The 24,191-nt window shown below is 41.2% G+C and overlaps 1 protein-coding gene across 2 annotated transcripts in view; it reads left to right on the plus strand.

Moving 5' to 3' along the window:
• The first annotated feature begins 5,588 nt into the window (after positions 1–5,588).
• slc8a4b (solute carrier family 8 member 4b) overlaps positions 5,589–24,191 on the plus strand; it is a 124,155-nt gene continuing 105,552 nt past the window's right edge. For both annotated transcript variants that reach the window (XM_026161718.1, XM_026161721.1), the window contains exon 1: positions 5,589–5,802. The gene's annotated coding sequence lies outside the window, so the exon portion shown is untranslated. The remainder of the gene's footprint in view (positions 5,803–24,191) is intronic.

The following is a 24,191-nucleotide window of genomic DNA, read 5'->3' on the forward strand; positions in this document are numbered from 1 at the left end:
GGAAGTGAAAGTGATGTGACTGCAGATGCATATTGTGAAATAGTTGTATTCTTCCATTAGGAAATTGATGTTACAGGCTCAAGACTTAAGCAGCTTTATTGTCATATAATAACCTACAGCTCCTGTAGAGTATAGAGAATACCAGAATCGACAAAACGTGCACCAACACCAACCCATGTGTGCCAGATAGTTCAAAAGAGTACAATAATTTCGTAGTAACATTTTGTAAATACACAGTAAAACTAACTTTCTAAGGCTGACTTTCTCTGGCCTCTGCAGCATTTTATGTGTTGCACCTTTGAAGCAATTTAAGAAAGAAATGTTTTCAGCAAAGGCTCAAAGATGAGAGGTGTTATCAGACTAGTCTCTGTTAGATAGTGTGGCTGTACTAACCCTAACCTCAGATTGTTGCATTGTAAAGTAATCTTAGCGGACTCATGGATGCGAAAAGTATAGTCCCTGCTTAAGTGTTGCCTTTAGCGTCTAGTCTGTGTGCTATGCTAAGCTAACAACCCTCACTGTAAGGTTTCTCAAAATGTCAAACTCTTTCTTTTATCACATTTCCACGCTGGAGCTTTCTGAGTTTTCTGCTCATCTGTTAGTTTAGTGGTCACTGTAATTCAGTGATTGTCAGACTGTGGAGTGGGCTCCGCTAGTGGAGGATTGAGCCACTGGGCATGGATAACCAGACGAAAAATACAAATTAAAGCTACTTAACTTATCTAAAGTCAAAGTTTAATAAATGCAATTGATAGCTTGAGAAGGTTTGAGAGCCGCTGCTGTAATTTACAAGATAATCCTATAAAGACATAACAGAACAAAAGAATGCAGAATAAGAAACACTTGTTAAATATCTTAATACAGTCTTGTAGCAGTTGCACTGTATTGGTATGCAGCCAGTGTAGAGCAGTTTATATCAGCTGCAAAGGGGATGGGAATAGGGAATAGCAAATCAGTGTGAAGAAGAACTAGCTTCGGTTTTTTTTATTGCCTTTAGAGCCGTGCCAACTGATTGTCTGCCAAAGTCTGTTAAACACACGACAGACTACAGCATGCACTGTTCATTCAGGGAGTCCAAAGCTTGGGTTGTTAAGTGCTATCACCTTTGAAAAATTCAGTGCAAGTGCCACAGTCTGTGGCTGTGGTAACAAAGCAAATCTTAATTTTCTACTTTTCTGCTTTTGATACCTCAATGTATATATATATTTAAATATATATATTAATATATGTGTGTAGATGGCTGGAACACTGCTGGACACTGACTTATAGGCATCAAATACAGATTAGCGTGTCCTCAGCAAATTAAACCATGGTGTTGCTGAGTTAATATTTCTAAGGGACATGTAAGCAAATGGTTGAGAAAGATTATTAACATAACTTATTTGCCTAAATTAGAGGTAAAAGGAACATTTGCCTAGAAAAATAACCTAATGCAGAGGTCAAGAGCAACATTATGCTATAGTAATATTATATACAGTACTGTGCAAAGGTTTTGAGTCACACCTGAGTTCTTTCTATTTTGGAGCTAGACTTTCTTGGATTTTTTTAAAAACAGTGGTCTTCTTCCACGTGGAATTTCCATGTCCTCCCCGTGTTTGCGTGGATTCTTCCTGGGTACATCGGCTTCCTCCCACAGTCCAAACATGTACAGTTTGTGGGGCTAAGTTAAGGTTAGGTTGGTGCCCATAGTTGTGAGTATGAATGGCTGCCTATCACTCTGTGTCAGATAGGAGATCTGTCCAGAGTGTATCCCGCCTTTCGCCCTACAGTAGCTGTAGCCAGCCCCGCCTCCCCCGGGATCCTGATAAGGATAAGTGGAAGAAGTTGGATAGTCTTGAGTAGTTCTGAAGGCCTTTTTAAATTTTGGCATTGGCTTCTTTTTCACTCGTTGTTAGTTTTTACCATTTTCAGAGGTATTTTCACACCAACAAGGCAAATCCCAAATTAGCTGCAAATGGCATATTTGGCATGATGTGCAGTGTGTGCAAAAAATTCGGGGAAACTGGACAAGTGGAGGGCAAAGAAAAAGGTGACGGGTCTAAAAATATCAGCAACAGACAGTATCTGAAAGTCATGTCCTTATGAAATAAAAAGTAAACTTCAGCAAAGTCCTGACACAGGACCTGAAAGATGCATCTTGATCCATCTACTTCTTCAGAAATAGTCTCAGTGGAAGGGTGAAAAGAAACCATTCTTATACAAGGAAAAACAGACTAGACTAATCCACATACAAATACTTTTTGCTATTTATACTTAATGTGTCTTTGACTAATCTAGAACTTGTTGACAACATAAGAAAGACTCAGTTCTGTGTATAGCTAACAGACGTTTAACCAGCGTGCTACAGTTTCAGGATTCTCACGCTAAAAGAACAACATAATATTTAATGGAAAGAAATGATTATCCTCCAGGCTGAGGCTGTTCACATTGCTGCTTTCAAAGACCCCCTCTGCCCTGTGGTACCGTCATCATTTTCAGCTGTTTTATAGTAGTGAGATAAGGGGGTTCTGCTTATTCTCTCATTGCCATAGAAACTGAGTGGAAATGCAGTTTTCTTAGAAGATATCATTGTGGTTTGTTTGGCAATATACTAGCAGAAGCAGGCAAAAGCACACCACGAGGAGATGGGCGAAGTTTAATTGGTGCCGGGTCTGTAATATTTTGATGCTGTGCTGAGAGAGCAAGCAGCACAACAGCTGGGAAAAAATGAAAAGCATTATATGAATCTGAATATTACGTTCCTTTATGAAATGACTTTTATAATAAAATGTTTCAATACTTTTAGTAGTTCCCCTTTTCTTCTCATACTGACCTTAGTTGACTTTTTAAGCCTTAAAAAACACTGCTCCACTTAAAGGCACATTTATTTCATCCTTTTTAAATGACATGCTTTTTAAGAATTTTGTTATTTTTATCTGTCTCGCATTCAAGAAAGAAAACATTGTGCCAGTCCCTCTGCTCTATAAAAAGACTTTCTAAGAACTGTTTTTTCACTGTTATATAAAATAAGCACATGGTTAAGAAAATGTTGTAGTTATCCTTTAATAAAATAAACACAGATTTTCTTTCTCAAATAGGAAACTAACAGTACAACACCCCTGTGAATGCCAGTGTTTTGTTGACCTATCTGTCCACCCCAGTCCCCTCCCGTTGTGGGCTTTGCTGCTCTGTAGAAACACCACCTGATTTCCTGCTTTGGCCGCACCACAAATCAATGAATTGATCTTTTCAGCAAGATCTTTAAATAAAAGATGAATGATCACAGCAGTCAATTGTTCCTATAGCTACAACTTACAGGAGTATTTCCAACTAAAACTCCACATTAGAAGGTAGGAGGCTTTGGAAAGGAGGCAAGGGCACAGCTGACTGACCAGGATAAGAGTTTAACTCTCCTTTGAGACCACTTTTAAATTTCACTTTTCATCAGTGTTTACTTTTCACTTGCTGTTTGATGCAGTCTAGGCACAACATGCACTTGTATAAAAGTGCAGCCTTTCACGGTGTTAAAGTGTTTTAGCTCGACTGATCAGGTTCCACTCGCACAAATGACCTACGAGCTCACGTTGGAGAGGTCTTATTCAGCTTAAAGTCTCTTAAAAAGATGTAGTTGAAACCATGAATTTATGGCCTATATTTGGCTCGTTTTAAACTTGATTTGGGGAAACATTTGAAAGCACCGAGATGACAAACAAAAAGAGAGGTGATAAAAGGGAATGTGTTATTTTTGCTCTAGTAATTATTCTGACAGGGAACGTTTTCCTATTTTCAGACACAGACCACCGTGTTCATTAGAAGAGCCCTTTAATATTACATGCACTGTTCACAGAGCCCTCTGTGCCATTAATTTGTGGACTTACCGCAGTAGATGTGATAGAAACGATGCTGCGTGTGTGACCTCATGTCCAACTATGAATATGCGGTTACATTTGTGTGTGTGTGTGAAGTCGTGTTCTCTCTGCGTATAAAGAGCTGGGCCGGAGCTGTTCGTGTGTGTTTGTGATGTTCCCTCCGGGTGTGAATTAGCTTGCGGTGTAAAGGCCATGCTTCACGCTGAGACAGACCTCTGATCAACTGTGTCGAAAAGACAGATCATGTTAAACTACTCCTCTCCGCTTTCTCATTACTTACACTGACTCTTGCACTCCTCTTCTTCACCCTCGCCACTTGTCCCATCTTCACTGCACCCATCCCACACAGCTCCTGCATCCCTCTCTGCCCTTCTCTCCCCTCATTCATCTCTTGGCCTGTCACGTCCTCATCTCATCTCTTTGGAGGCTATCCTTCCATTCCTCTTCCTCTGTAAAGAGGTGCAGCAATGCAGAGAGTACTCAACCGGCCTCTGAATAAATTCCAGCACAAATAAGATGCTTATTTGTTCCCAGTAAAACCAAGACTTTAGTGCAAAAAATGAGCAGTTCAACAATGTCTTGACAACGTTGCTAGTACGTAATTATTGATTATTATTGATCTTCTTCTTTTAAATATGAATATTTTATGTGTTTGTTGGCTAACTGATGAATGGAAGTGAGAGGAAATATCATAACTGGCCCACTTTACAATCATATCATCAACAGTCATAAAAACAGATCTTTCCTGCAGCACCATTGAGTAATGGGGAAGACAACCTGCAGTGATGACAAACAACTGCTCAGCATGATGTTTCATTACTTGATGTGGCAACCCAAAGGGAGTAACTAATGGTTTTTTAAGTTCTAGAAAGGGCGTTATCCGGGTCATGGTTCCTGATACTTCAAAACATTCGTAATTAATTTGTCACTTGTTCTTTAGTAACGCAAGTTTTCATATCCCTTACAACAAAAGGTCATTGGTTAGGGGACAGAGTAGCTCATGCTGCATTGCTTTAATTTATAGACAAATGGAGCCTCATTTTGGCAATTTTTAAAGCGAATGGTTATGGTTACATTTTCTCTGATTTAGAGATGAGTTTACTGTTGGTTGATGTAAATCTAATTTATTGGAAGTTGGGGTCCTTAAGTGCAATTTATTAAACTACTAATATGGAAGAAATAATCAATAGATTCACTGTGTACAGTAAATAGCTACTGGTAGGAGCCTTGAACTTGAGCAGGCTGGCCTTTTTTCAATTCATCTTTATCTTCTTCTTATCTCTGCTGCCTCTCAGCTTGACCATTCTCTTCTCTTCTCTTCTCTTCTCTTCTCTTCTCTTCTCTTCTCTTCTCTTCTCTTCTCTTCTCTTCTCTTCTCTTCTCTTCTCTTCTCTTCTCTTCTCTTCTCTTCTCTTCTCTGTCTTTTTCACTGATCTGTGTTTATCAGTGCAGTGCTGCTTGGGCTACACGCTCCTTTGGTTTCCATTCATTCTGTGCCTGTTCCACACACACACACACACACACACACACACACACACACACACTGTCTTGCTCTGTGTCTTATCCCTGCACTCCTGCTCACATCAGCTCATCCTTTCCTCAGCCCAATCTCTCTCTTTTTCTCTTCCATCTCTCTCTCGGGAAAGGAGCATCTTCCTCCTTTCCCGCGAGAGAGAGGCAGACGCGCGCGCGCGCACATACACACACTCAGAAAGACAGACAGAGAGCGAGAGAGAGCGAGGGAGATACAGGGGAGGGCGCAAGAGCGCGCAAGCGAGCCAGCGGGTGAAGTGCGCGTGCTCTGTCACCGCCGCCGCCGCTTGAGAGGAGGAGAGACGTTTATTCAGCTGGTGGATAAGGAAACGAGCGGAGGGCAGGGATGAACAGATAGAGGCACCAGCCAGTGAATCAATGAACGGATCGCGACCTGGGCTTTTTCCAGAGTACCAAACCGGTGAGAGGACACAAATATCGCGCCACTGTTGCTCTTATAATGAATTTATGTGCATTGTTAAAACTGTTTTGTTGCTCTTACGCGAGCCGTGTGTGTGTATGTGTGTGTGTGACAGGAGACAGTCACCGTGTTTAAGAAGTGTGCCGGCATGTGAGGTGCATTCACTTTGACAGTTTGTCTAGACCCTAGCAGCGGGCGCTGCGTGGTGCAGAATTTGGTTCATGTGTGCGTAAATAAGGAGCGAGAAAGTGTTTCGATGAGGCGGAAGAGATAGACGTTGAAACTGAAAGACACCGGAGTGCCCCGCATGACCAGGGAGGTCTCTCAGGTGTGTTGCGACACCGCGGAGTCCTGCCCTGCGCGAGAGACGCATTCAAGTGCCGTTCCAATTAAGCATCTGTCCTGCGCGCAGTCTCCTGTGAGAACCAGCGTAGCCTGTGTCGTATGATAAAAGGATCTTGATCCACGCCGGCTGTTCTCTCAGCTGGAGAGCGAACGATGGAGTAAAATTTACCAAGACCTATAACCTTTGCTGAGCCGGGTTGGGGATTGCGCAAGAAAAGAAGGTGCGGGGACGTAAGATTATGGTTAGGGTTAGGTACACACCTGGGTACTAGGGGACTGTGCACCGGGTCAGGGCGCGCAAGAGTAATAGATTTGTAAGGGGTGAAATAGCAGCACAATAGCGGCCTGTAGCTTCGCATATGAAAGGAAAATCCTGTGAGTTTGAAATAAGGCTGATGATAATCGAAATGTAAAAGTTGGGTGAATACCATTCAGGTTCCTGCATTTCTTTAGAGGAGCTGATTATTGTGACGATTTGTTGATTCTGGTGGTGGTGACGATGATGGCGATGAACGTATTTATGGAAGGAGTTGTGATGATACCAAAGCTGATTGATATGTGACACTTTTAATGATGGCAGTCCCAACATAAATGGATGCTGCTGCTTATAGATGTTACACATTGGTGTGGAGGTGATTTTATAACAGTTGAAGAGTTGGCAACAAAATAATGGAGATGAGGATGATGACGTTGATGGTTTATAGAGCATGATGACGGTGGAGAGTTAATGATGATGGCTGGGCTGCGGGGTACATGATGAGGCTACTGATGAGAACTTTTTCAACAATGATAAATAATTTACCCAAAGATATGTTGCCCTCTCAATAATTCAAGGAGCCAAGCTGTCTAAGGAAATGTAGGCTATAAATTTATCTGCATATCTTAATCCATCCCCAGCATATAAGCAAGAGTAACTCTTTGTGTTAAGCAGCTTTTACACAGGTGTTGCTATCCAGCCACGTCTACAAGGTAGCGATTTTGTACAATTCAGACAAACAAAGCTGTTTTTCTGAATTAATAAAGGGTCAAAATAAGTCTGATGGTTCCTGGAAGGGAAATATATCCACATTTTGAGGTCAGCAAGAGTTTTTTTTTACCTTAAAAAATGATAATACATTCTTTTGCTTTATATCTTGGCTCTCAACTAATCCAAAAGCAGCAACAGTATGATTTTGGCTGCTTGTGTGAGCAGTGACTGTGAATAACTGCAAGTGCAGAGAAACCTGGTGCTTGGAAGGAAAAACACATGCATTTATTCATTATTTATGTAGCGCCTAATCCTAGAAATGTCAATATTGACAATGATTTGGTCAAGTTCCCACATTTATATTTTGTTTCTAGGTCTGTGTGTTTATTGTGTATGCACATAATGGAGGGTGCCTACTAGCTAAGGGTGTTTGCATGCCAGAAATATCCAGGACTTTCCCTGCCTGTCTGTCGTCTTTTCCTGTGACGGTATCCTCAGCTAATCCATTAATGACTTAAACAACACACTCACTTCCCCACAGCAGAGGGTGGTAACCCACATCTTGGCCTCTATTCTTGTCCATGTTAATCTGATTATGTGTTTCACTGGCACCGGTCTCTGGTTTCTTGTGTTGTTAGTGGTTACTGAGCATAGGGAACCTGTTACTTTAAGCATAATGCATCTGTCCAGTAGCTGGAAGGGACAGGAAACACCCTGTGGTCATAATCCTTTTTTCTCCTGTGTGTGGGTGTTTGTTACACACGGTTAGTAGTGCCAGCTTTCAAAACCTTGTTTTGAGTTGTGTACCAGAAGAAGATTATATTGACAATACTGTGAAATATAAAAAAGAAGACCTATTCATGTTGGCAGGAGCATAAAGGAGCAGGAACTTCTATTAAGCTAGAAGATACATTTTCATGTTCTTTTAATTGATGAATTGTTGAATTGATTTATTGTTTGAGTGGTAGGCTACATGTAGCCAAATTTCTGTTTGGCCTAATGTTGCGATCACTAATCAGTTGTTTGTTATAACTTCAAGGGCTAAAATATTTCCTGATGGCACTGACTGATTGTTTATTATATTTGTCCATACTGGTCAAAGCCTTTATAGATCATCAAGTTTGAATATGTAAAAGTGTAATACAGCAACTGGTGTGATATAACTAGCAATGAACTGATGCAAGTAAAGACATTAAAGCCAAACTCAAAAAGCAACATACTTTAACATAATAATCTTAGGGGGAAAAAAGTTAAATAAAATAATTAAGACGACAAGTTAGAAAATAATGTGTTTAACGTGGGTGTGAAAAAATCCCCCATATATATATAACATAATGGATAAGCGATATACACTCAACTCTCTCGTGACAAAGTCATCTTCAGTGATGACTCTAACCCTATGCTTTCATGTCTTTTTAAAATTTTTCCAAAAAAGTACTTTATGCTTGCCTCCAAAGCATAATGATGATAACTTAAACCCAACAGGGTTAATATATCATGCCAAAGTAGTTGCGTTCCATTTTATGATAACTGTACCAGAATTCTAGTTTGGCTGCCCTGATGTGATTATTAAAAGCAAACAGTAGTTGGACGTAATATTAACACGGGATCTAAAACAGATTGTATCACATAGAATACACGGCATAGTTGCATGAATCTAATTAAAATGATTGCGCACATTATTATTAAATAGTGATTTGAACTTAAACATTAACAGTCCTGTGAGTTATTGTGCTCATCAATGGGGACTAGAACAACACTGAGATAATAGCTCAACTAACTTATGATCTCTCACAGTTCATAGCTTATCATCTGTAAAATGACAAATGTGATCTTTACATTGACTTTGAGTAACATTTGGGTGAAGACTAATTAGGTGATAATTATTTGTAGGTTTATGACCAGTGCTCTAGTAGCGATTCTTGTGAATTGTGGATGAGCAGATGGCATGAAGTCGTGAAACTGGATAAGCTAAAAGAAAAAGAAAATTAAATGTATTGCTAAAAAAGCAGCTTTGTTGTGTAGTGGTTAACAAATTCCATGAGAAACACAAACCCAGCCTCAGGACGTCACAACCAAATTTAATCCTGTGACCTGAGCATATCACCTTATGTGTGGGAAGTTCTCCTCTTTGAGAGAGATTCTGACTTGAAGGGCTATGCTAGTAGCATATTGTACTTATGGTATGGCTTCTTTCAATTTAACTATTAATGCTGCTCTCCAACTGTCTTTTGCATGGAAGAAACTGCAAATTTGTCATGAAAGCCTTTACCAGGGTGTGCAAGTAGGCCTTGCAGTTTGTATTTAGTTGATTCATTAGTGCAGTGACATCAAAAGTAAATGCAGGACCCATCTTCCTCTGCATCTGAGATGTTACCATCTGGAGTCTATTTGTGATTCAGTGCCCTTGCATTGATGAAGTGAATTATTTTAGTTACAACATCAACAATGTGGTTTATTTTTTAGCACTGACTAATACAACAACTCCTGGTGTGTAATATAATGCAAAAATACCATTAAGGCAAACAAAAGGATTGATAAGTTACCACCGTGCTACTCTCTAACTGGTTGATTTGAAATTGTGTTGCCACTGTAGATGCTCTAGCTAAAAGGTAATTTCATGGTGGTTGGTGAGCTTAAAGGGTATGCAATGCAAAATATGTGATTAACTAAAATGTGGGCGGATCATAAAATATAACATGAAACAACAAAAAACTATAGTACAATATCACATTTAAATGTATTAGAATTTATTTAATTGTAATCGTCTTTTCAATTATTAAGTTATTGTTGATTTTAGTATGGAATCTTTGCATACTATATAATTGCATCGCAATTATTTTTAATATTTATTTAAAATTGAAATATTTGAAACTATGTGTATTGGATTAATTATATTGTAAAATGCCACCTCTTCCCAAGAGGGATCATTAAACTTTCAGCTCTCATCCCCAGGCTTTCTAAGCTATTCGCCCTCATTGTTTTAATTGTGTTTATCTTGTGTATGGACAGCGGCTTTATCCAAAATCTTAAAAGTTCACTCCATCTCCATCATTTGTATTGGCTGCTGTTTGAATCTAGATAATTTCATGAGGCATTTTAATCTCTCTGCAACTGAACAGTGAGTCGCCCCTCGAGGTTTAAAGCACGGCCTCCTGCCTACAGGTTGATTAATTAAGTACACTAACACAATAGAATGAGAGGACAGTGATATATCGAGTGGTTCATCTCTTCTCTCGCTGCGACACGAAGCCATTGGCCTATCCTTTTATTTGACACAGTGTTTGACATTCATGGAAAGTGGCCAGTACCCATGGGTGGCGCCCAGTGCCACATCACATAATGGCACCTCAGTGTTTGCTCGACCGGAGGAAAACGCACTGTGAGTTAAGACCAAGGAGTGAACTTTATAATATCAAACTCAAAGCTTAACAGTCAGTATGGGCATTTGGCAATTTGAGCTGTGAAATTAGACATTACAGCACGATCTAAATCATAACGCAATGAGAGAGAGTGAAAACGCGTTCAACATATTGTGACTAAAGCACAGATGAAATTAAAAATAAAGCGTTGCATCATGGCAAAGTGTCAAAGAAGGCTAAATCCTGTTTTAAATTTCAGTAATCATTGACACAGTCAACTAATTGCAATACAGGTTCCAGATATAGTCTGATTTAAACACCTCTGAGTTTAAAAATCCTATAAAAAGGACGGTTGCAGATTTAATAACATCCTGATATCCCTCACAGGTTCAGCTAGGTTGCCAGGGCCCTCACATCACTCATTCCACTCACTTTCAAATTGCTCTCAAAGTCTCAGTTTATGGCCAAATGGTGTGATTTCCAAGCTGGACAGCAGTTTGAGGTGTCTCAACAGTGATCTCACTTGCATGGCAAACTGATTTAGCCCTTACTCCTGTATACTTCAATTAATCCTTCAGAGGGAAACTACAAATTATGAACTAGTAGCCTGAAGCATTGAGTGCATGCAGCAGTTTGCCTGGTCCACATTTTCACTTGACTGGCAAACGCATGTCAGGATTCCAAATATCCAGATGTCAGGATGTTATAGTTCTGCTCAACATTAATCAACAATTAGTAAAATCACCTATTTGTATATTCAGTGCTGGAACTCTTTGTATTTATCCAAATTGATATGGAAACTCATACTAAAAAGCCACGAGGAATGATTATTGGAACTATGACAGTCATAAAACATCAGTTTAGACAAAAGTAGGTATGTCAGGCTAGAAAAAGGAGTGTTGCTTTAAAATCTAATATCTTTATAAGACATAATTGTTTTCTGCATTTTTGAGTTAGTTTATTTATGTCTTGCTCCTTTTTGCTTATCTCCACAAGTAAGTGGCAAAAAAGTGCTCATTAACCAACTGTAAAACAATCTATTATGCAATACTCTCTATGTACTGCTGTTAAGTAAAAGGGTGGAGCAAGGGGTGTATGGGTTTAAAGAGGCAGTTTTAAAAATGAGGTAACACAGTGGTGACTCAGCCTATGGCCAATTGATGAAAGCACTCTGATATTTATATAGCTGAAATGTGTCCAACTGACCATTATTTGATTTTTTTCTACAAATTATATTACAGGATAACACAAACCAAACACTTGTTGCTGTTGCAGCGTCATATTAAAAGCATTTAAGCTGGTGAGCCATTAGTTGGCTTTTATTTTGGAACTGTCACGCAAAAAATTCAGTGTCAGTGAGTTGAGTGCTTACCATCATTGGCTAGTCATAAAAAAACAGACTTTTTGGCATTGTCTGGCAAATTAGCTTGAAATACTAAAGGTAGTAATGAAACCAGAAGAAGCAGCCACTGTGAGCTGCAGGCAGCACGCTCAACTCAACGTCTCCTTGTGCAAGCCACAAGGAAATGGATAAATCTGCATGAATTGTTTTTTGAAAGCATGGAAATAACTTGTTTTGCTTTCCCCGGTATTCAGTGATTTACTAGGATTCAATTCTTCAACACAGCCATTTCAAGAGGTCGTTACTAAATACACATCCATCCATGCTCTTACAGCTTATCCAAATTCAAGGTCGCGTGCTAAATAGACATATCCAGGTAAACAAGCCCTCAGTTATACAGGCTTGATAAGAATTTAGCAATTCGTATTCCATTATCGATATCACTTGTCAATTTGATTCCTTATCAGTTCTCTTATCAATTCTTATTGGCTCTGCTTTGACAGTTCCCACGATCCCTAAGCAGCATATCAGAGAATTCACATTGGTGCAAATTAATTGGATGGTGTGGGTCAAATGTTTGTGCATTACGGGGCGGTCGTGGCTCAAGAGTTGGGAGGTCGCCTTGTAATCGGAAGGTTGCCGGTTCGAGCCCCGGCTTGGACAGTCTCGGTCGTTGTGTCCTTGGGCAAGACACTTCACCCGTTGCCTACTGGTGGTGGTCAGAGGGCCCGGTGGCGCCAGTGTCCGGCAGCCTCGCCTCTGTCAGTGCGCCCCAGGGTGGCTGTGGCTGTGGCTACAACGTAGCTTGCCATCACCAGTGTGTGAATGTGTGGGTGGATGACTGGATATGTAAAGTGCTTTGGGGTCCTTAGGGACTAGTAAAGCGCTATATAAATACAGGCCATTTACCATTTACCATGCTGGAAATATTTCCCATCTTTGTTGTGAGCAGTTTTGGGGTCGTTACTGAAAAAAAGTAATGTATTACACAGAACAGAAGTAATACAGTACATTACTGCTTAACGTTCCTTAATTTGTTATACTGCTTGTTACATTACTTTCATGTTCCTCTGTGAAATGATCTGAAACATGCTGTCTCTTAATTACCATTTAACTATATAAACCTACAGGCTACAGCCCCTCACACCAACACAAATCCCTGTCTTAATGACCGGGACGTTACAGACATACATATGATCTTTCTATTAGTATTACACGAAGCCGAAAGCACAAAGCGAAATTGAAAACCAGCACAATGAGATTTTAAAGCAAATGCCACCACATTGATTATACTTTAGAAAGATGAGTGAATGGCAACAGAGACTGAAAGCACGACTGTTCATCTGTTTGTTATCTGATGAAATTCAAGCTATGGCTGCTGTGCTGGGGTTGGCATTCATTCACTTTCACTCTGGGTTCTTGGCTAGCGTAGCATGCTGTCTGGCTAGTTTAGCGTTAGCATGTTGTCTGTCCTGGATGTAGTTTCCACATTATCATCAAGCTCTGTCTTTTGGTGCAATACAAATAAAAGCAGTATCCATTCCGGCATTTTCCTCTGACGACACACGAATTGAAATCAGCTGATTGGGTCGCAAAAGGAAGAACTAATAAGCGGGATTAATAGACAGGCAGACGAACAATTCCAAGGAAATGGCCTAGTGATTCCCATCATTACCTCTGTTCACTAGGGAAAATGTATAATGAAGTTAGTGAATGGTTGCTGTGTTACTAGGTGAAATTGGTCACATGTCTATGTGATTCCTTTGGTCACTAGCAGACTGCAGCACTCACCTGTAGTTAGCATGGATGATACCCACTTGTTTGCAAACACTCCCTAACTACTCCTTAAGGGTAATGTAACTTGAGAAAGGTGTGATGCAAACTTTGAAACGGAGAACGTTCGCCTTCAAAGTAAGAGTTGTGCCTTACTGCTCCAAACCGACACGTTTAAAGCGCAAGTTTTGCTCTGGAGGTGACTGAAGCCCAACTGATGTAAGGGAGGAAGACCGAAGGCACCCCAACAAATTAATGCCTCCGAGTGTGGCTGGATTGTTCAGCTTGGCCTCTGTGGTCATAAGTAGGAATAACAGGATGATGGTAAATGTAACTCGAGTGTGTTTCATTGCTCATCAGTTTGGCAGATACTTCTTCATTCAACTTGGTAACTGAAGCTGCTGGTAGAATATTCCTGTGCCAAATTAACCATGGAGGGAGGTGCACTTGCCAGGACTCCTTGTCTCATTGATCTTGGTGGATTAGTTAAAATCCCACATGAGTTCTGCTGCTCTCAGTCATCTCTATGTCCTTAAGTCCTTGGGTCTGTTTCTAATAAAATAACCATCATCATCATCTGGCAAACAATGACAGGCTTTTCCACAAAATCTAAAAATGTGCACGTATGTAACAAAAGTTGTTGCAGAAAAACCAAAAAAACTCTTTTGCAGACAGACACATTCGATAGTGCTCTGATTACAATTATCATCCCACCAGATTATGTTTAAAGATGAGCCGAGCATTGATATGCAGAGAGGCTCCCCCTGCTGCTGCTAAGAATAGAAAACACCGAGGTGGAGGAGAGCCGTTTGTTTTCTGAGTAACCTCAGCATATGATACGCACACTTGGACTCACCACAGTGTGTGAGAGGTAGTGACTGTGTCTTTGAATGTGTCTTTCTCTATGTCTGTGGCTGTCTGTGTCTTGCTCTGCGTGTGCTTGATCCTCATGCGGTGATTCACAGGGCAGACCGTCCCGGATATTTTGCTTATGGTCGTCTGCAGTGCTGTTGTTGCTTTAAATTACATTTTAGGGATGGCTTGGTGCTTGGCAGAATAAAACGGTGCTAAGTGAAGAAAACTGACTAAAGCAGTTACGATTTCTGGAAGATAGAAGAAGGGACAGAGGAGAGGGTGAAAAACAGACGCAACCCTGCTTGTGTCCTTTCCTCGCTACTCTCTGAGGCCAGAATCAGTGCAAGCTGTTCTTTTAATATCATGAATGGGAGGAAAGATGTGAAATGGACAATTGCAGACTTATCCAGCCAACTGTGAAAATGGGCACAGATGAAGAATACAATGACCTTTTAAATCGCTTAAGCCCTAGGCCAGTTTGTGGAATTTGTGTATGGAAAAACAAACTCAATCAACTTCAGTTGCTGGCTGCTCCACAAGTGAAAATGAACAACCTTGGGCTCTGCTTATAAAGAATGCTTTGAAGAATTTTTGAACTACAGTAAATTTCACTCACCAGCCCTGGGTGACACTTGAAAAAACTCAAACAGTATTTACTTCCACCATCTAAATCTGATCAGAAATTAAACACCCGCTTTATAACAAAGAGTCAGCGACACTGATGATGGTGAACCTGATCTAAAAAATCTGACCTACAACCCTGCCAAACCTGGCAGTTGGTGGGACTATGTAGCCTCTCCATTTTAGCCATTTGAGAGCTTTAGAGAGCCAAATGTACCCGGCTTGGTGTTTGGAAATGGTGGCTGCAGGTTATGGAAAAGGTTACAGTTTTTCTGAATGGACAGGTTTGCACTGGATGGTTGAAGAAAGAAGTGTACGCTCTTTTAAAAGAGGAATGGATAAAATCCTGAAGTGGGTGAACGTCTATATGTTTACCACTGATAAACCTCCCTTTTTTCAACACAGGTTTACTTTCTGTTGGTTTCCTGCCCTGTTTTTTCTTGCATTTCCTGTCTACCCTTATGTTACTTTTCCACTTTAATTTTCTCTGTGTGTCCTGTCTTAATGTCTTTCTTATCTGCTTTGTCATTCTTGTATGTGAAATTACTGTCTTAGATGGCCCCAAAAGAGAATTTTTTCCAGGAGATTGGGTTTGTGTCGTATGTGAAACCAAAAGGTCATTCATCCATTTTCTTCTGCTTATCCAATTGCAGGGTGTGTGTGTGTGTGTGTGTGTGCGCGTGTGTGTGTGAAAGCATGCTTTTGGACACACAGGGACAGGGGGAACATGCACAGTCCACACGGAAAGGCCCCAACCTGAATTTGAATCCAGAACCTTCTTGCCTCGAGGTGCCAGTGCGAACCACTGCACCACCATGCCACAAAACCGAAAGGCAATGTTGATTCATTTTTTTCATACTAGGTTGACTCAGGGGCCCTTTCTATTGTGACTTTGCGCCTTCTTCCTATGTGTGTTTGGTTGAGTTTCGGATTCAAATTAGCCACAGGTCTGAATGACTGTGATTCGCAAGGTTCCCAGACTGCAGCAGCTCTAGCCCCCCAAGCACCCTGAATTGGATAAGTGGTCAATAAAACAGATGTAAATGATGCATATTTTTTCTTCTTCTTTTTTCGAATTTCTCAGTTTTCGCTCATGGTTAGACGAGATCTCGACAACAGAACTAGTCTGCTAGCTGTGGGATAAGATTATACTTTGGGTTAAAATAGATCGCATTTTATGCATTTTCACAACAATAGCAGTGGTCACATGTTAGCTTTTCAGAACATTCTGAAGGCGAACTTGTCCTTTGTCCTGTTTTTCACCAAGCTATCACGTTACATCAAATAAACTGGTCAGTTGCAATCATGGTGCTGGTGCAACATTAACACCAACGCAGCAATATCAAATTGCCCCTCCGCCCCCCTCCTCACGCCTTCTGTTCTGTCTTTGTCTGTCCTTTTAACCTTTTCTGTGTGGCTTCACATCAACACTGTCAGAGCAGTTTATAAAACAAATAGACCTGATATCCTGAAGTCCTGGTAATTCCAGGAATTCTCCATTTTCTCGAGAAAAGACACCCCTATATTTCTTCGCTGTGTAAAACAAAGCAGATCTTAATCTGTTTTGTGTTATATAGCAGACAAAGCCCGCACTCCTTGCAATGCGTTTCTTGTGAGGCGTACAGGAATACCAAAATGTGGCTTCAGATAATCCATGTAGTGTAATGTATGCAGTATCATAATGCCATTTACAAGTACAGTGTTATGCAACTCACAATCAGCATAATCTTCCTTCGCTTTTCTATGGATGGGAAGTCACGGATGTGGTTTGTTCACGCTCCCAAACACACACACACACACACACACACACACACACACACACACACACACACACACACACACACACACACACACACACACACTCTTCTCTCCCCAAGCGCAAGTCATATTGCAGATGTTCATATCCAGTATCTGCCAGCCTCTGTTTGTTTGTTTTTGCCTCTGTGTGTGTGTGTGTGTGTGTGATGTTGAGAGGTACTGGCAGCACAGTGCTCAGACTTCCATCCCTTGCTAATGTCACACACAGAGAGGATAGCAAAAAGCCCGAGGGAGCTCGCATGCTAACCCCCACCTCCCCTCTCCCCATCTCATCCTCAACACGTGCACGCACACACACGCATACACACACATATCATGCATAAATAAGTTAGTATGAATGCTGAGCGTGAACATTTAAACTTCCGCGCTTCCATGCGCACTTTTTCCTTTGCTCATGGATTTAGTTTTTGCTGCAGCGACTTACTCTCGCACACGTCTATACAGAGCCTTTACTTCTGTGTCTCTTTTTTAACCTCTGCTGCCGGGCCTTGATGACACACACACATGCGCTCACGTGGAGTTTACAAATAAAAATCATCACACCTATACATAGCAACACTCTGTATCTCTCTAAAGTACAAGCGGACTTAAACGCGAGGTCCTGGGGGAACCTCGGTCTTTGAGTGTCTGCGCTGCGCTCGCCCTGCGTGCCTTTACACCTCCACTCAAAGCTTCTCTCCATTTTTATGTCACAGCCTTTTGCAGAAGCGGAGGCATTTAGTCTGTGTGACTTCCAAGTGGTACTACAAACAGTAAAAGAAATAAAGGCTTGGAGCAGTCGTGCATTTAGTCAAATTTTGCATATTTGTATCATATGGAATTCTTTGTTCTTATCTGTATTTGTTTAGACTCAGGGATAATGTAACACTTGCTTTGATGCTGATGTTAATGCCTCTAGGCCTCTGTTTTACACCATTTGCGGTCCAGCCTATAATCAGTATTGATAAGGACATTGGTATTAAATTAATTTCTAAATTCATGTCTATCTATGTGGCAAAATGTGAAATGTGACCAAAAAGTTCTGGGAGCCGGTGAAAATCTCACCCAGTTAAAATTTGGCCCTTTTCACATTCAAGGTCATCTTTTCAGGCATGTCCACACAACTTCCAGTGCGGCTGCTATTTTTAGATCCCATTCTGGCCACTTACACCAAGCGATGCACGATTTCATCACTGACCTCAAAGTTGCACGGAGAGCAAACATCAACTTCTCTTTCAAACTGACTCAGGTCTCATGTGGAGGATCGTCTCTGATGTTCAGAGCTTCAGCCAATTCAGTTGAAGAGGGAGCGAGCCAGGTGAGTCGTTCTGCTTAAACATTAATTGTCCATTCGTCCGCCAGGTGAACCTGTCAGTGCAGTATTCTGGTGTAATGCAACTTGGAGTTGATGATATGAACTGCGGTGCATGGCAGTGTGCCATCTCAGAGCACGGTGAATACAGGTTTTTTGGCCACACGAAAAATGTTCTCTCACAGGCTGGCGCACTAACTGGAAATGAAAATCAAGTTGAAGGATCACCGTCTTGACACACTGGAGGAGATTGAACTTTAAGTACATACAGTGCATGCAGTGCTCCAAAAATGGCACGAGTGCTGGGAATACTTCATCTTTGCCAAAGGAGATTTTTTCAAATATTTTGAATTCTATTTATCTGAAATTATTTGATTATTAATACAGTTGAATGGATTTATAAGTAGAACTTTACTGTTTTTGTTGGTCTCGATGATGCTAGCTTTTCTCCCAGCGATACAGTGTTTATGCAAGAAAAACTGTTGGACCTGGAGCATGCAACATGTGGGGGGGAACTGTGTCTGTGTATTACAAGTCAATGTTGCATTTGATTCATGTAGTGTTATTCACCCTCTATAACAGTAATTGCTTATTGATAGCACAGACAGAACTGAGGGGGCTGCACATATGCCACAGAGCAGAGGGAGACGGAAAAACACTAGGGAGGTTATTTCACATTAACTGTACATGTGCGAGAACGCTGACTTAGACGTAACCTCTATTACATCCTTGGCTTAGTGAAGATGAGTGAATGAATACGACTGATTTTACCCAGTGACCTCCAGCAACCGCTCACCAACCAGTCTGGGAATGCACATTTTTTCCCTTACGACCGGTGACTGCCCGATGGTTGCTGTCCAGATCATTCTCATTCCCAGTGTGTAACATACCGACGATTTGTCACATCGTAGGTGTCTCATAGTAACACGAAAGGTACCCTTCGGCGTCCTTATGATCCACTCCGGATTCTCAATTGAATCCAACAGAATGCCGCTTGTGCCTGCAACACACGCTCCACCCTTCCATTCCAGCACCAACCATAACCATAACCCTATCAGATACAACATACAGGCGATTTGTCACGTAGTGTCGGTATGTGACGAGTTGAGATGAGAACATGACATCCAGAAAGACCAGTGTCACATGGTTAGTGCTCACACGACTGCAGTTTATCAGTATTATGTGTACTGTTTATAGACAGTATAGTAGATCTAAAGGTGCCGTACATTGATTCCATAGCAGCTTAAATCTAACTGGTTCCACAAAGTGCTTTACACTGTGTCTTGGGAGAGGACATAAGCCAAAATAGCTAGGAACGACTGGTTCAGTCTGAAGCATCTTATTTAAAAAATAATAACAAAATCTACTTTTGAAGATTAACTATTAATTACAGAATGTTGCTAAAGATTTGCTATAAGTGCAGACTAGCATATAATTGAAATATAATTAGTCTAATTTCTTTAATTTACTGAACTAATTAAATCCTCAGATGCTTTCCCAAAACCTCTCATCTCGTTTCTTTTACCTTCTGTTCCACCAAGATTTTATTTTCATCATAGCTCCACTGCTTCTTCACTGTTTTCCTCTAACTAAGAGTCTGCAAGTTCTTTGGCTAAACACCTAACTATGTTTAGAGTTGAGGCCTGATCTCTCTGTCCTCCGTTTCTTTAATTTCAAAAGTAAATACCCCCGCAGTGATAAGAAATGACTGCTTCTTTGAACGGATGCAAAAAGAGGTGTGCCGCGGCGCGTGTGTGTGTCCGGGTGTGCGAGCGATGCCAAGAAGAAGTACAGTTTGATGGCCGAGCAGATGGATAGCACGACTGTGTTTCATTTGTTTGTGTTCGGCAAATGGCAGTGACAGAGCTGTGGTGAAACTAATAAAGTTAAATGGAACCACGTCTTTCATTAGCTCAGTGCTTTCCTGTATGATAAAACCCCCGCGCTGCCCTTTCCTCGCTTTACAGGAGCAACTCAGAGAGGCAGTGAAAACACTCCATCTCTGAAATGGATTTACAAAAGAGCCCATTATTTTCAGTGAGAAAGATGAAAGACAACAACAGCTTTATTTTCACGTTCACGCTGACACAAATGCCCTTTTGAACGTGGTAACACTGAGGACTGAGTAGCTGGGAGAGGAGGCCAAACCAAACTTCAATGAACATACAGATAAGCCCCCCCAAAAAAAATCGATTTTCCACGTAATGCAAGCATCTGAACAAAGCATGTATATGTGCAGTGAAGGGAGTAATACACAGAGAGAAAGCCTGGATTAGAGTATTTAGGAATGCATGTCGTCAACTCGTGTTCTATTTTATTTTATTGTCCTCCTGTGTACCTCTCCTTTTCGAATGATGGTCATCCCTTCCTAAATCCAATCAGGAAATCACCGGCCATGACAATCCTGACTGCACATACACACTCCCACACACACATGAACATGAAAACATACAAGCCACCAGGTCCAGTGAAGCAGACACTTGCAAGATTTCACGACTGCTAATGCATGCACTTGTGAACACATCGTCACACGTACACATTGCATTCTGTACTAGCCTACAGTCATGCATGCAACGTGTCTGGACAGCTTGTGTGTGTGTGTTTGTGTAAGTATGCATGTGTGTGCGGACTCTTATCAGATTATATAAGCCAGGTTTGGGGTTTATGCTGCAGCACCAGATTACGCACAAATGGATGGAAGAAATGGGTGGGCAAGAGGAGGATAGGGGAAAAAGACTGGAACAAAAATGGATAAGTAGAATGGGAATTTTAAAGCAGGATGAGGTGTTACACGGCAGGATCTCCACTGATTGAATGGTACGTTGAGCTGAGCATTAAGAGACATTAATAAGGACATATGGCAGTGATTGTGGAAAGAGAGTCAGAGGAGATAAAATTGGTAAACAACAAAGGTGGGAAATGACAGAGATAGGATGAGCGAGAGCACCAGTGTGAGATGAGCAATGCTACTGGAAAACGGGGGAAAGAGGAGACGGCTGTGAGACAAAAAAGGGGGAGGGATAATGAGGGAGACAGACAGGAGGGAATCTAACAAGTGAAATGACGAGACAGGCGATAATCAGCAAGAAGATGTGGCAATAAGAGGAAGTGTCGATGAGAAAAGCTGAGAAAGGAAATAAAGTAGCAGACAAACAAGAATAATGAGGGAGAGAGGGAAACGGTAGCCATCCTTCTATCACAGTAAATCCTATAGCAACACTGGAGGAGGAATTTTCCTTCTGTATAGGGTTTACATCATACAACAGCTGTCTACACAACTATTCGGTGTGAAGGTTATCTGTGATTATGGAATCAGTACTATCTACGGGTAGATCGCTGTCCCACCAAAACAGGATTTTAACGCTGCGCCACTGAATATTTATATATTAACAATAGGTCGAATTACTGCGCGTGTGTCTGTGTTTCCAGTGACAAAAAATGAAGATACAGCAAAAACAGCCGAATCGGGATTTTGCCTTTGATGTCTGTCCGTTTTTTTTGAATACGAAACACTCAGTTTAATAGGTACACCCAGCTAAGACTGTTGCACACTTCAGCCTTCCTGAAAGTCACAGTGCTGAGGCGTAGCTGAAACTCAAAGAAGTGCTGATTCTACCACTTTAGACAGTTTACAGCCATTTGCAATCTGAGATGAGGGAGAAAATGAGCTATCAATATGGAGTGGAAAACTGTTAGATTTAGACTGGGTGGATTTGGTCCCAGTGGGGAGAATCTCAGGTTTATCACTGTTCAATTTGAAAAAGTTGCAAGAGAACCAGGATTTGATTTCCTGGAGGGAAACAGGGCGGTGGGTGGGAGGGTGGTAATGGGTTTAGTAGATAGGTGCAGCTGTGTGTAAGCAGGGATAGCTCAGTAGGTAGCATAGTCACCCCATGATCGGAAGGTCAGGGGTCGAATCCACTGAACAGCTACCCTAAAGGTACCTCTGAGCAAGCTACCGTCCCTCCCCGGGTGCCCGATTAGTGGCTGCCCACAACTTCACTGAGAGTAATCAATAAAATATACATTATTATTATTATCAGCATAACAATGGAAACTGATATTAATCTTACAGAAGATATGACCAAGTGGAAGTAGACAGATGTTAAATAGAAGATGCCCCAGGACAGATCCCTGGGGGACACCAGTAGTTCCTGGGATTTGAAATTTAGGAATTTAATGAACGAATATGGTTGAAAAGACTGGATTCAAACCAGTTTAGAGGTGTTAGTGTTAGTCTGTCAAGAAGAATTTTATTGGATTTGGAGGCAGATGAGAATGGTTAATAGACAGGAGTCAGTTGTCACGAGGACGTGATGGCGATATGCGTCTGTGCTTGACCATCTGGATGTAGGTGATGGCAAGCAGGTCTATGTCCCAACTTGACCCAATGTTTTCTGTTGGATACATTTTTCATTCTTCATTTTATGCTTTATTCCAACGGCTGAGCCCATCCAGTTGTATTTCCCTCAGATCCATCTTACAAATGCAGCTATTAACCTTCAGCCCCAGAGCCACGTTCATTAAGTTCATTTTCTAACGCAGTCCTGATCTAGAAGTAGAATGAAACATTCATACACACTTAACCATTCATCTGTCTTCTGATGGTTCAGGAAACCTCTCTGGCCTTTTCAGCCTACAGGCTCCAATGACACTTTTCTCATTTCCTCCTCTGGATCATTCTGCCATTATTCTTCTGCCTTATACTCTTTCTTTCCTTTCGTTTCTCATTCTTACTTCCCTCTTCACTGCGTTGGTTGTCCACTCTGCCATTATCAGCATGAAAATCTGTCGCTGGTCTGCTTGGATCTTAGTCGCAGCTTCAAACATGCTTTTAGATAGATCAAAGTAGATATTAGGCACAAATGCGATCGCATACGTATGCAGACACACGATAGCGTCACATGCGTGAATCTCACACCCTGACAATGAGCCTGTTGCTAATTGCTGGCTTCAAAGACCGAATACATGCTGTACAGCCTGTTACCTCTGAATATTTACACACATACAAATCCGAGCCCACATCCTCAAACCGCACAAACAAGTATACCCAGCTAACATGGATTTACCAGATAAATGCATAGACGTAGGAGCATTAGATTGTACCCGTGTATGTATGTTTCTTTGTGAGAAAACACAAAAGTGTGCACAGCTAAGAGTGTGATTATCTGGGTAATGAATGCTCAGGTCTGCTGGTTGAGTAGGCTGTCGGATGAGGGTCAAACGCTTCAAAAGCTCTTTCATGCCTGCCTCAGATAGGTCGCATCGACCCCTGGATCTGTGAATCGATCAACCAGCCTTAATGTGACTCATTCGGGGAAACAAGAGTCCCCTAATCAAACTTTAAAATGCTCATGCACTAACACTTTCACTTTAGAATAGAGGATATGAGATTTGGTGATGGAATCGCTTTAGCATAAGAAATAGGCTTGGAATAGCAAATCATCAATACCACAGTTCTTCTGCCTGTTTTCTTGTTGATCATCATTCTTTATGTAATTACGTATGAAAAATAATTCAAATGATACAAATTTATTGCCTGCAACATTTTGCTGTTTCTGTGTTTGCTGTTTATGGATGTTTTAGCACTTAGCGGACCTGCGGAGATGGCTGTAAACACACACATATTCTCACCTTCTAAATGTGATTAGGCAAATGTGTCCACACACAGTTGCTGATTTACATACTCGGCAGACTGTTTGAAAACAGCTGCAGTTGTAAATACATTTGATGTAAGCCTAGAGCAGGAGTGTCGAACCCCAGGCCTCGAGGGCCGGTGTCCTGCAGGTTTTAGATGTCACCCTGTTTCAACACACCTGAATCAAATGATTAGTTCATTATCAGGCCTCTGGAGAACTCCAAGACATGCTGAGGAGGTAATTTAGCCATTTAAATAAGCTGTGTTGGATCAAGGACACATCTGTGGCCTAGAGGCATAAGACGAAATAAAGCAAAGTCTCTGGAGGGAACTTCAGAGTCCTTGGTTATTACTTGGATTTATCTGTCACCTGAACA

The sequence above is a fragment of the Astatotilapia calliptera genome, chromosome 3 (assembly GCF_900246225.1).
Source record: "Astatotilapia calliptera chromosome 3, fAstCal1.2, whole genome shotgun sequence".
NCBI classification, from domain to species: Eukaryota; Metazoa; Chordata; class Actinopteri; order Cichliformes; family Cichlidae; genus Astatotilapia; species Astatotilapia calliptera.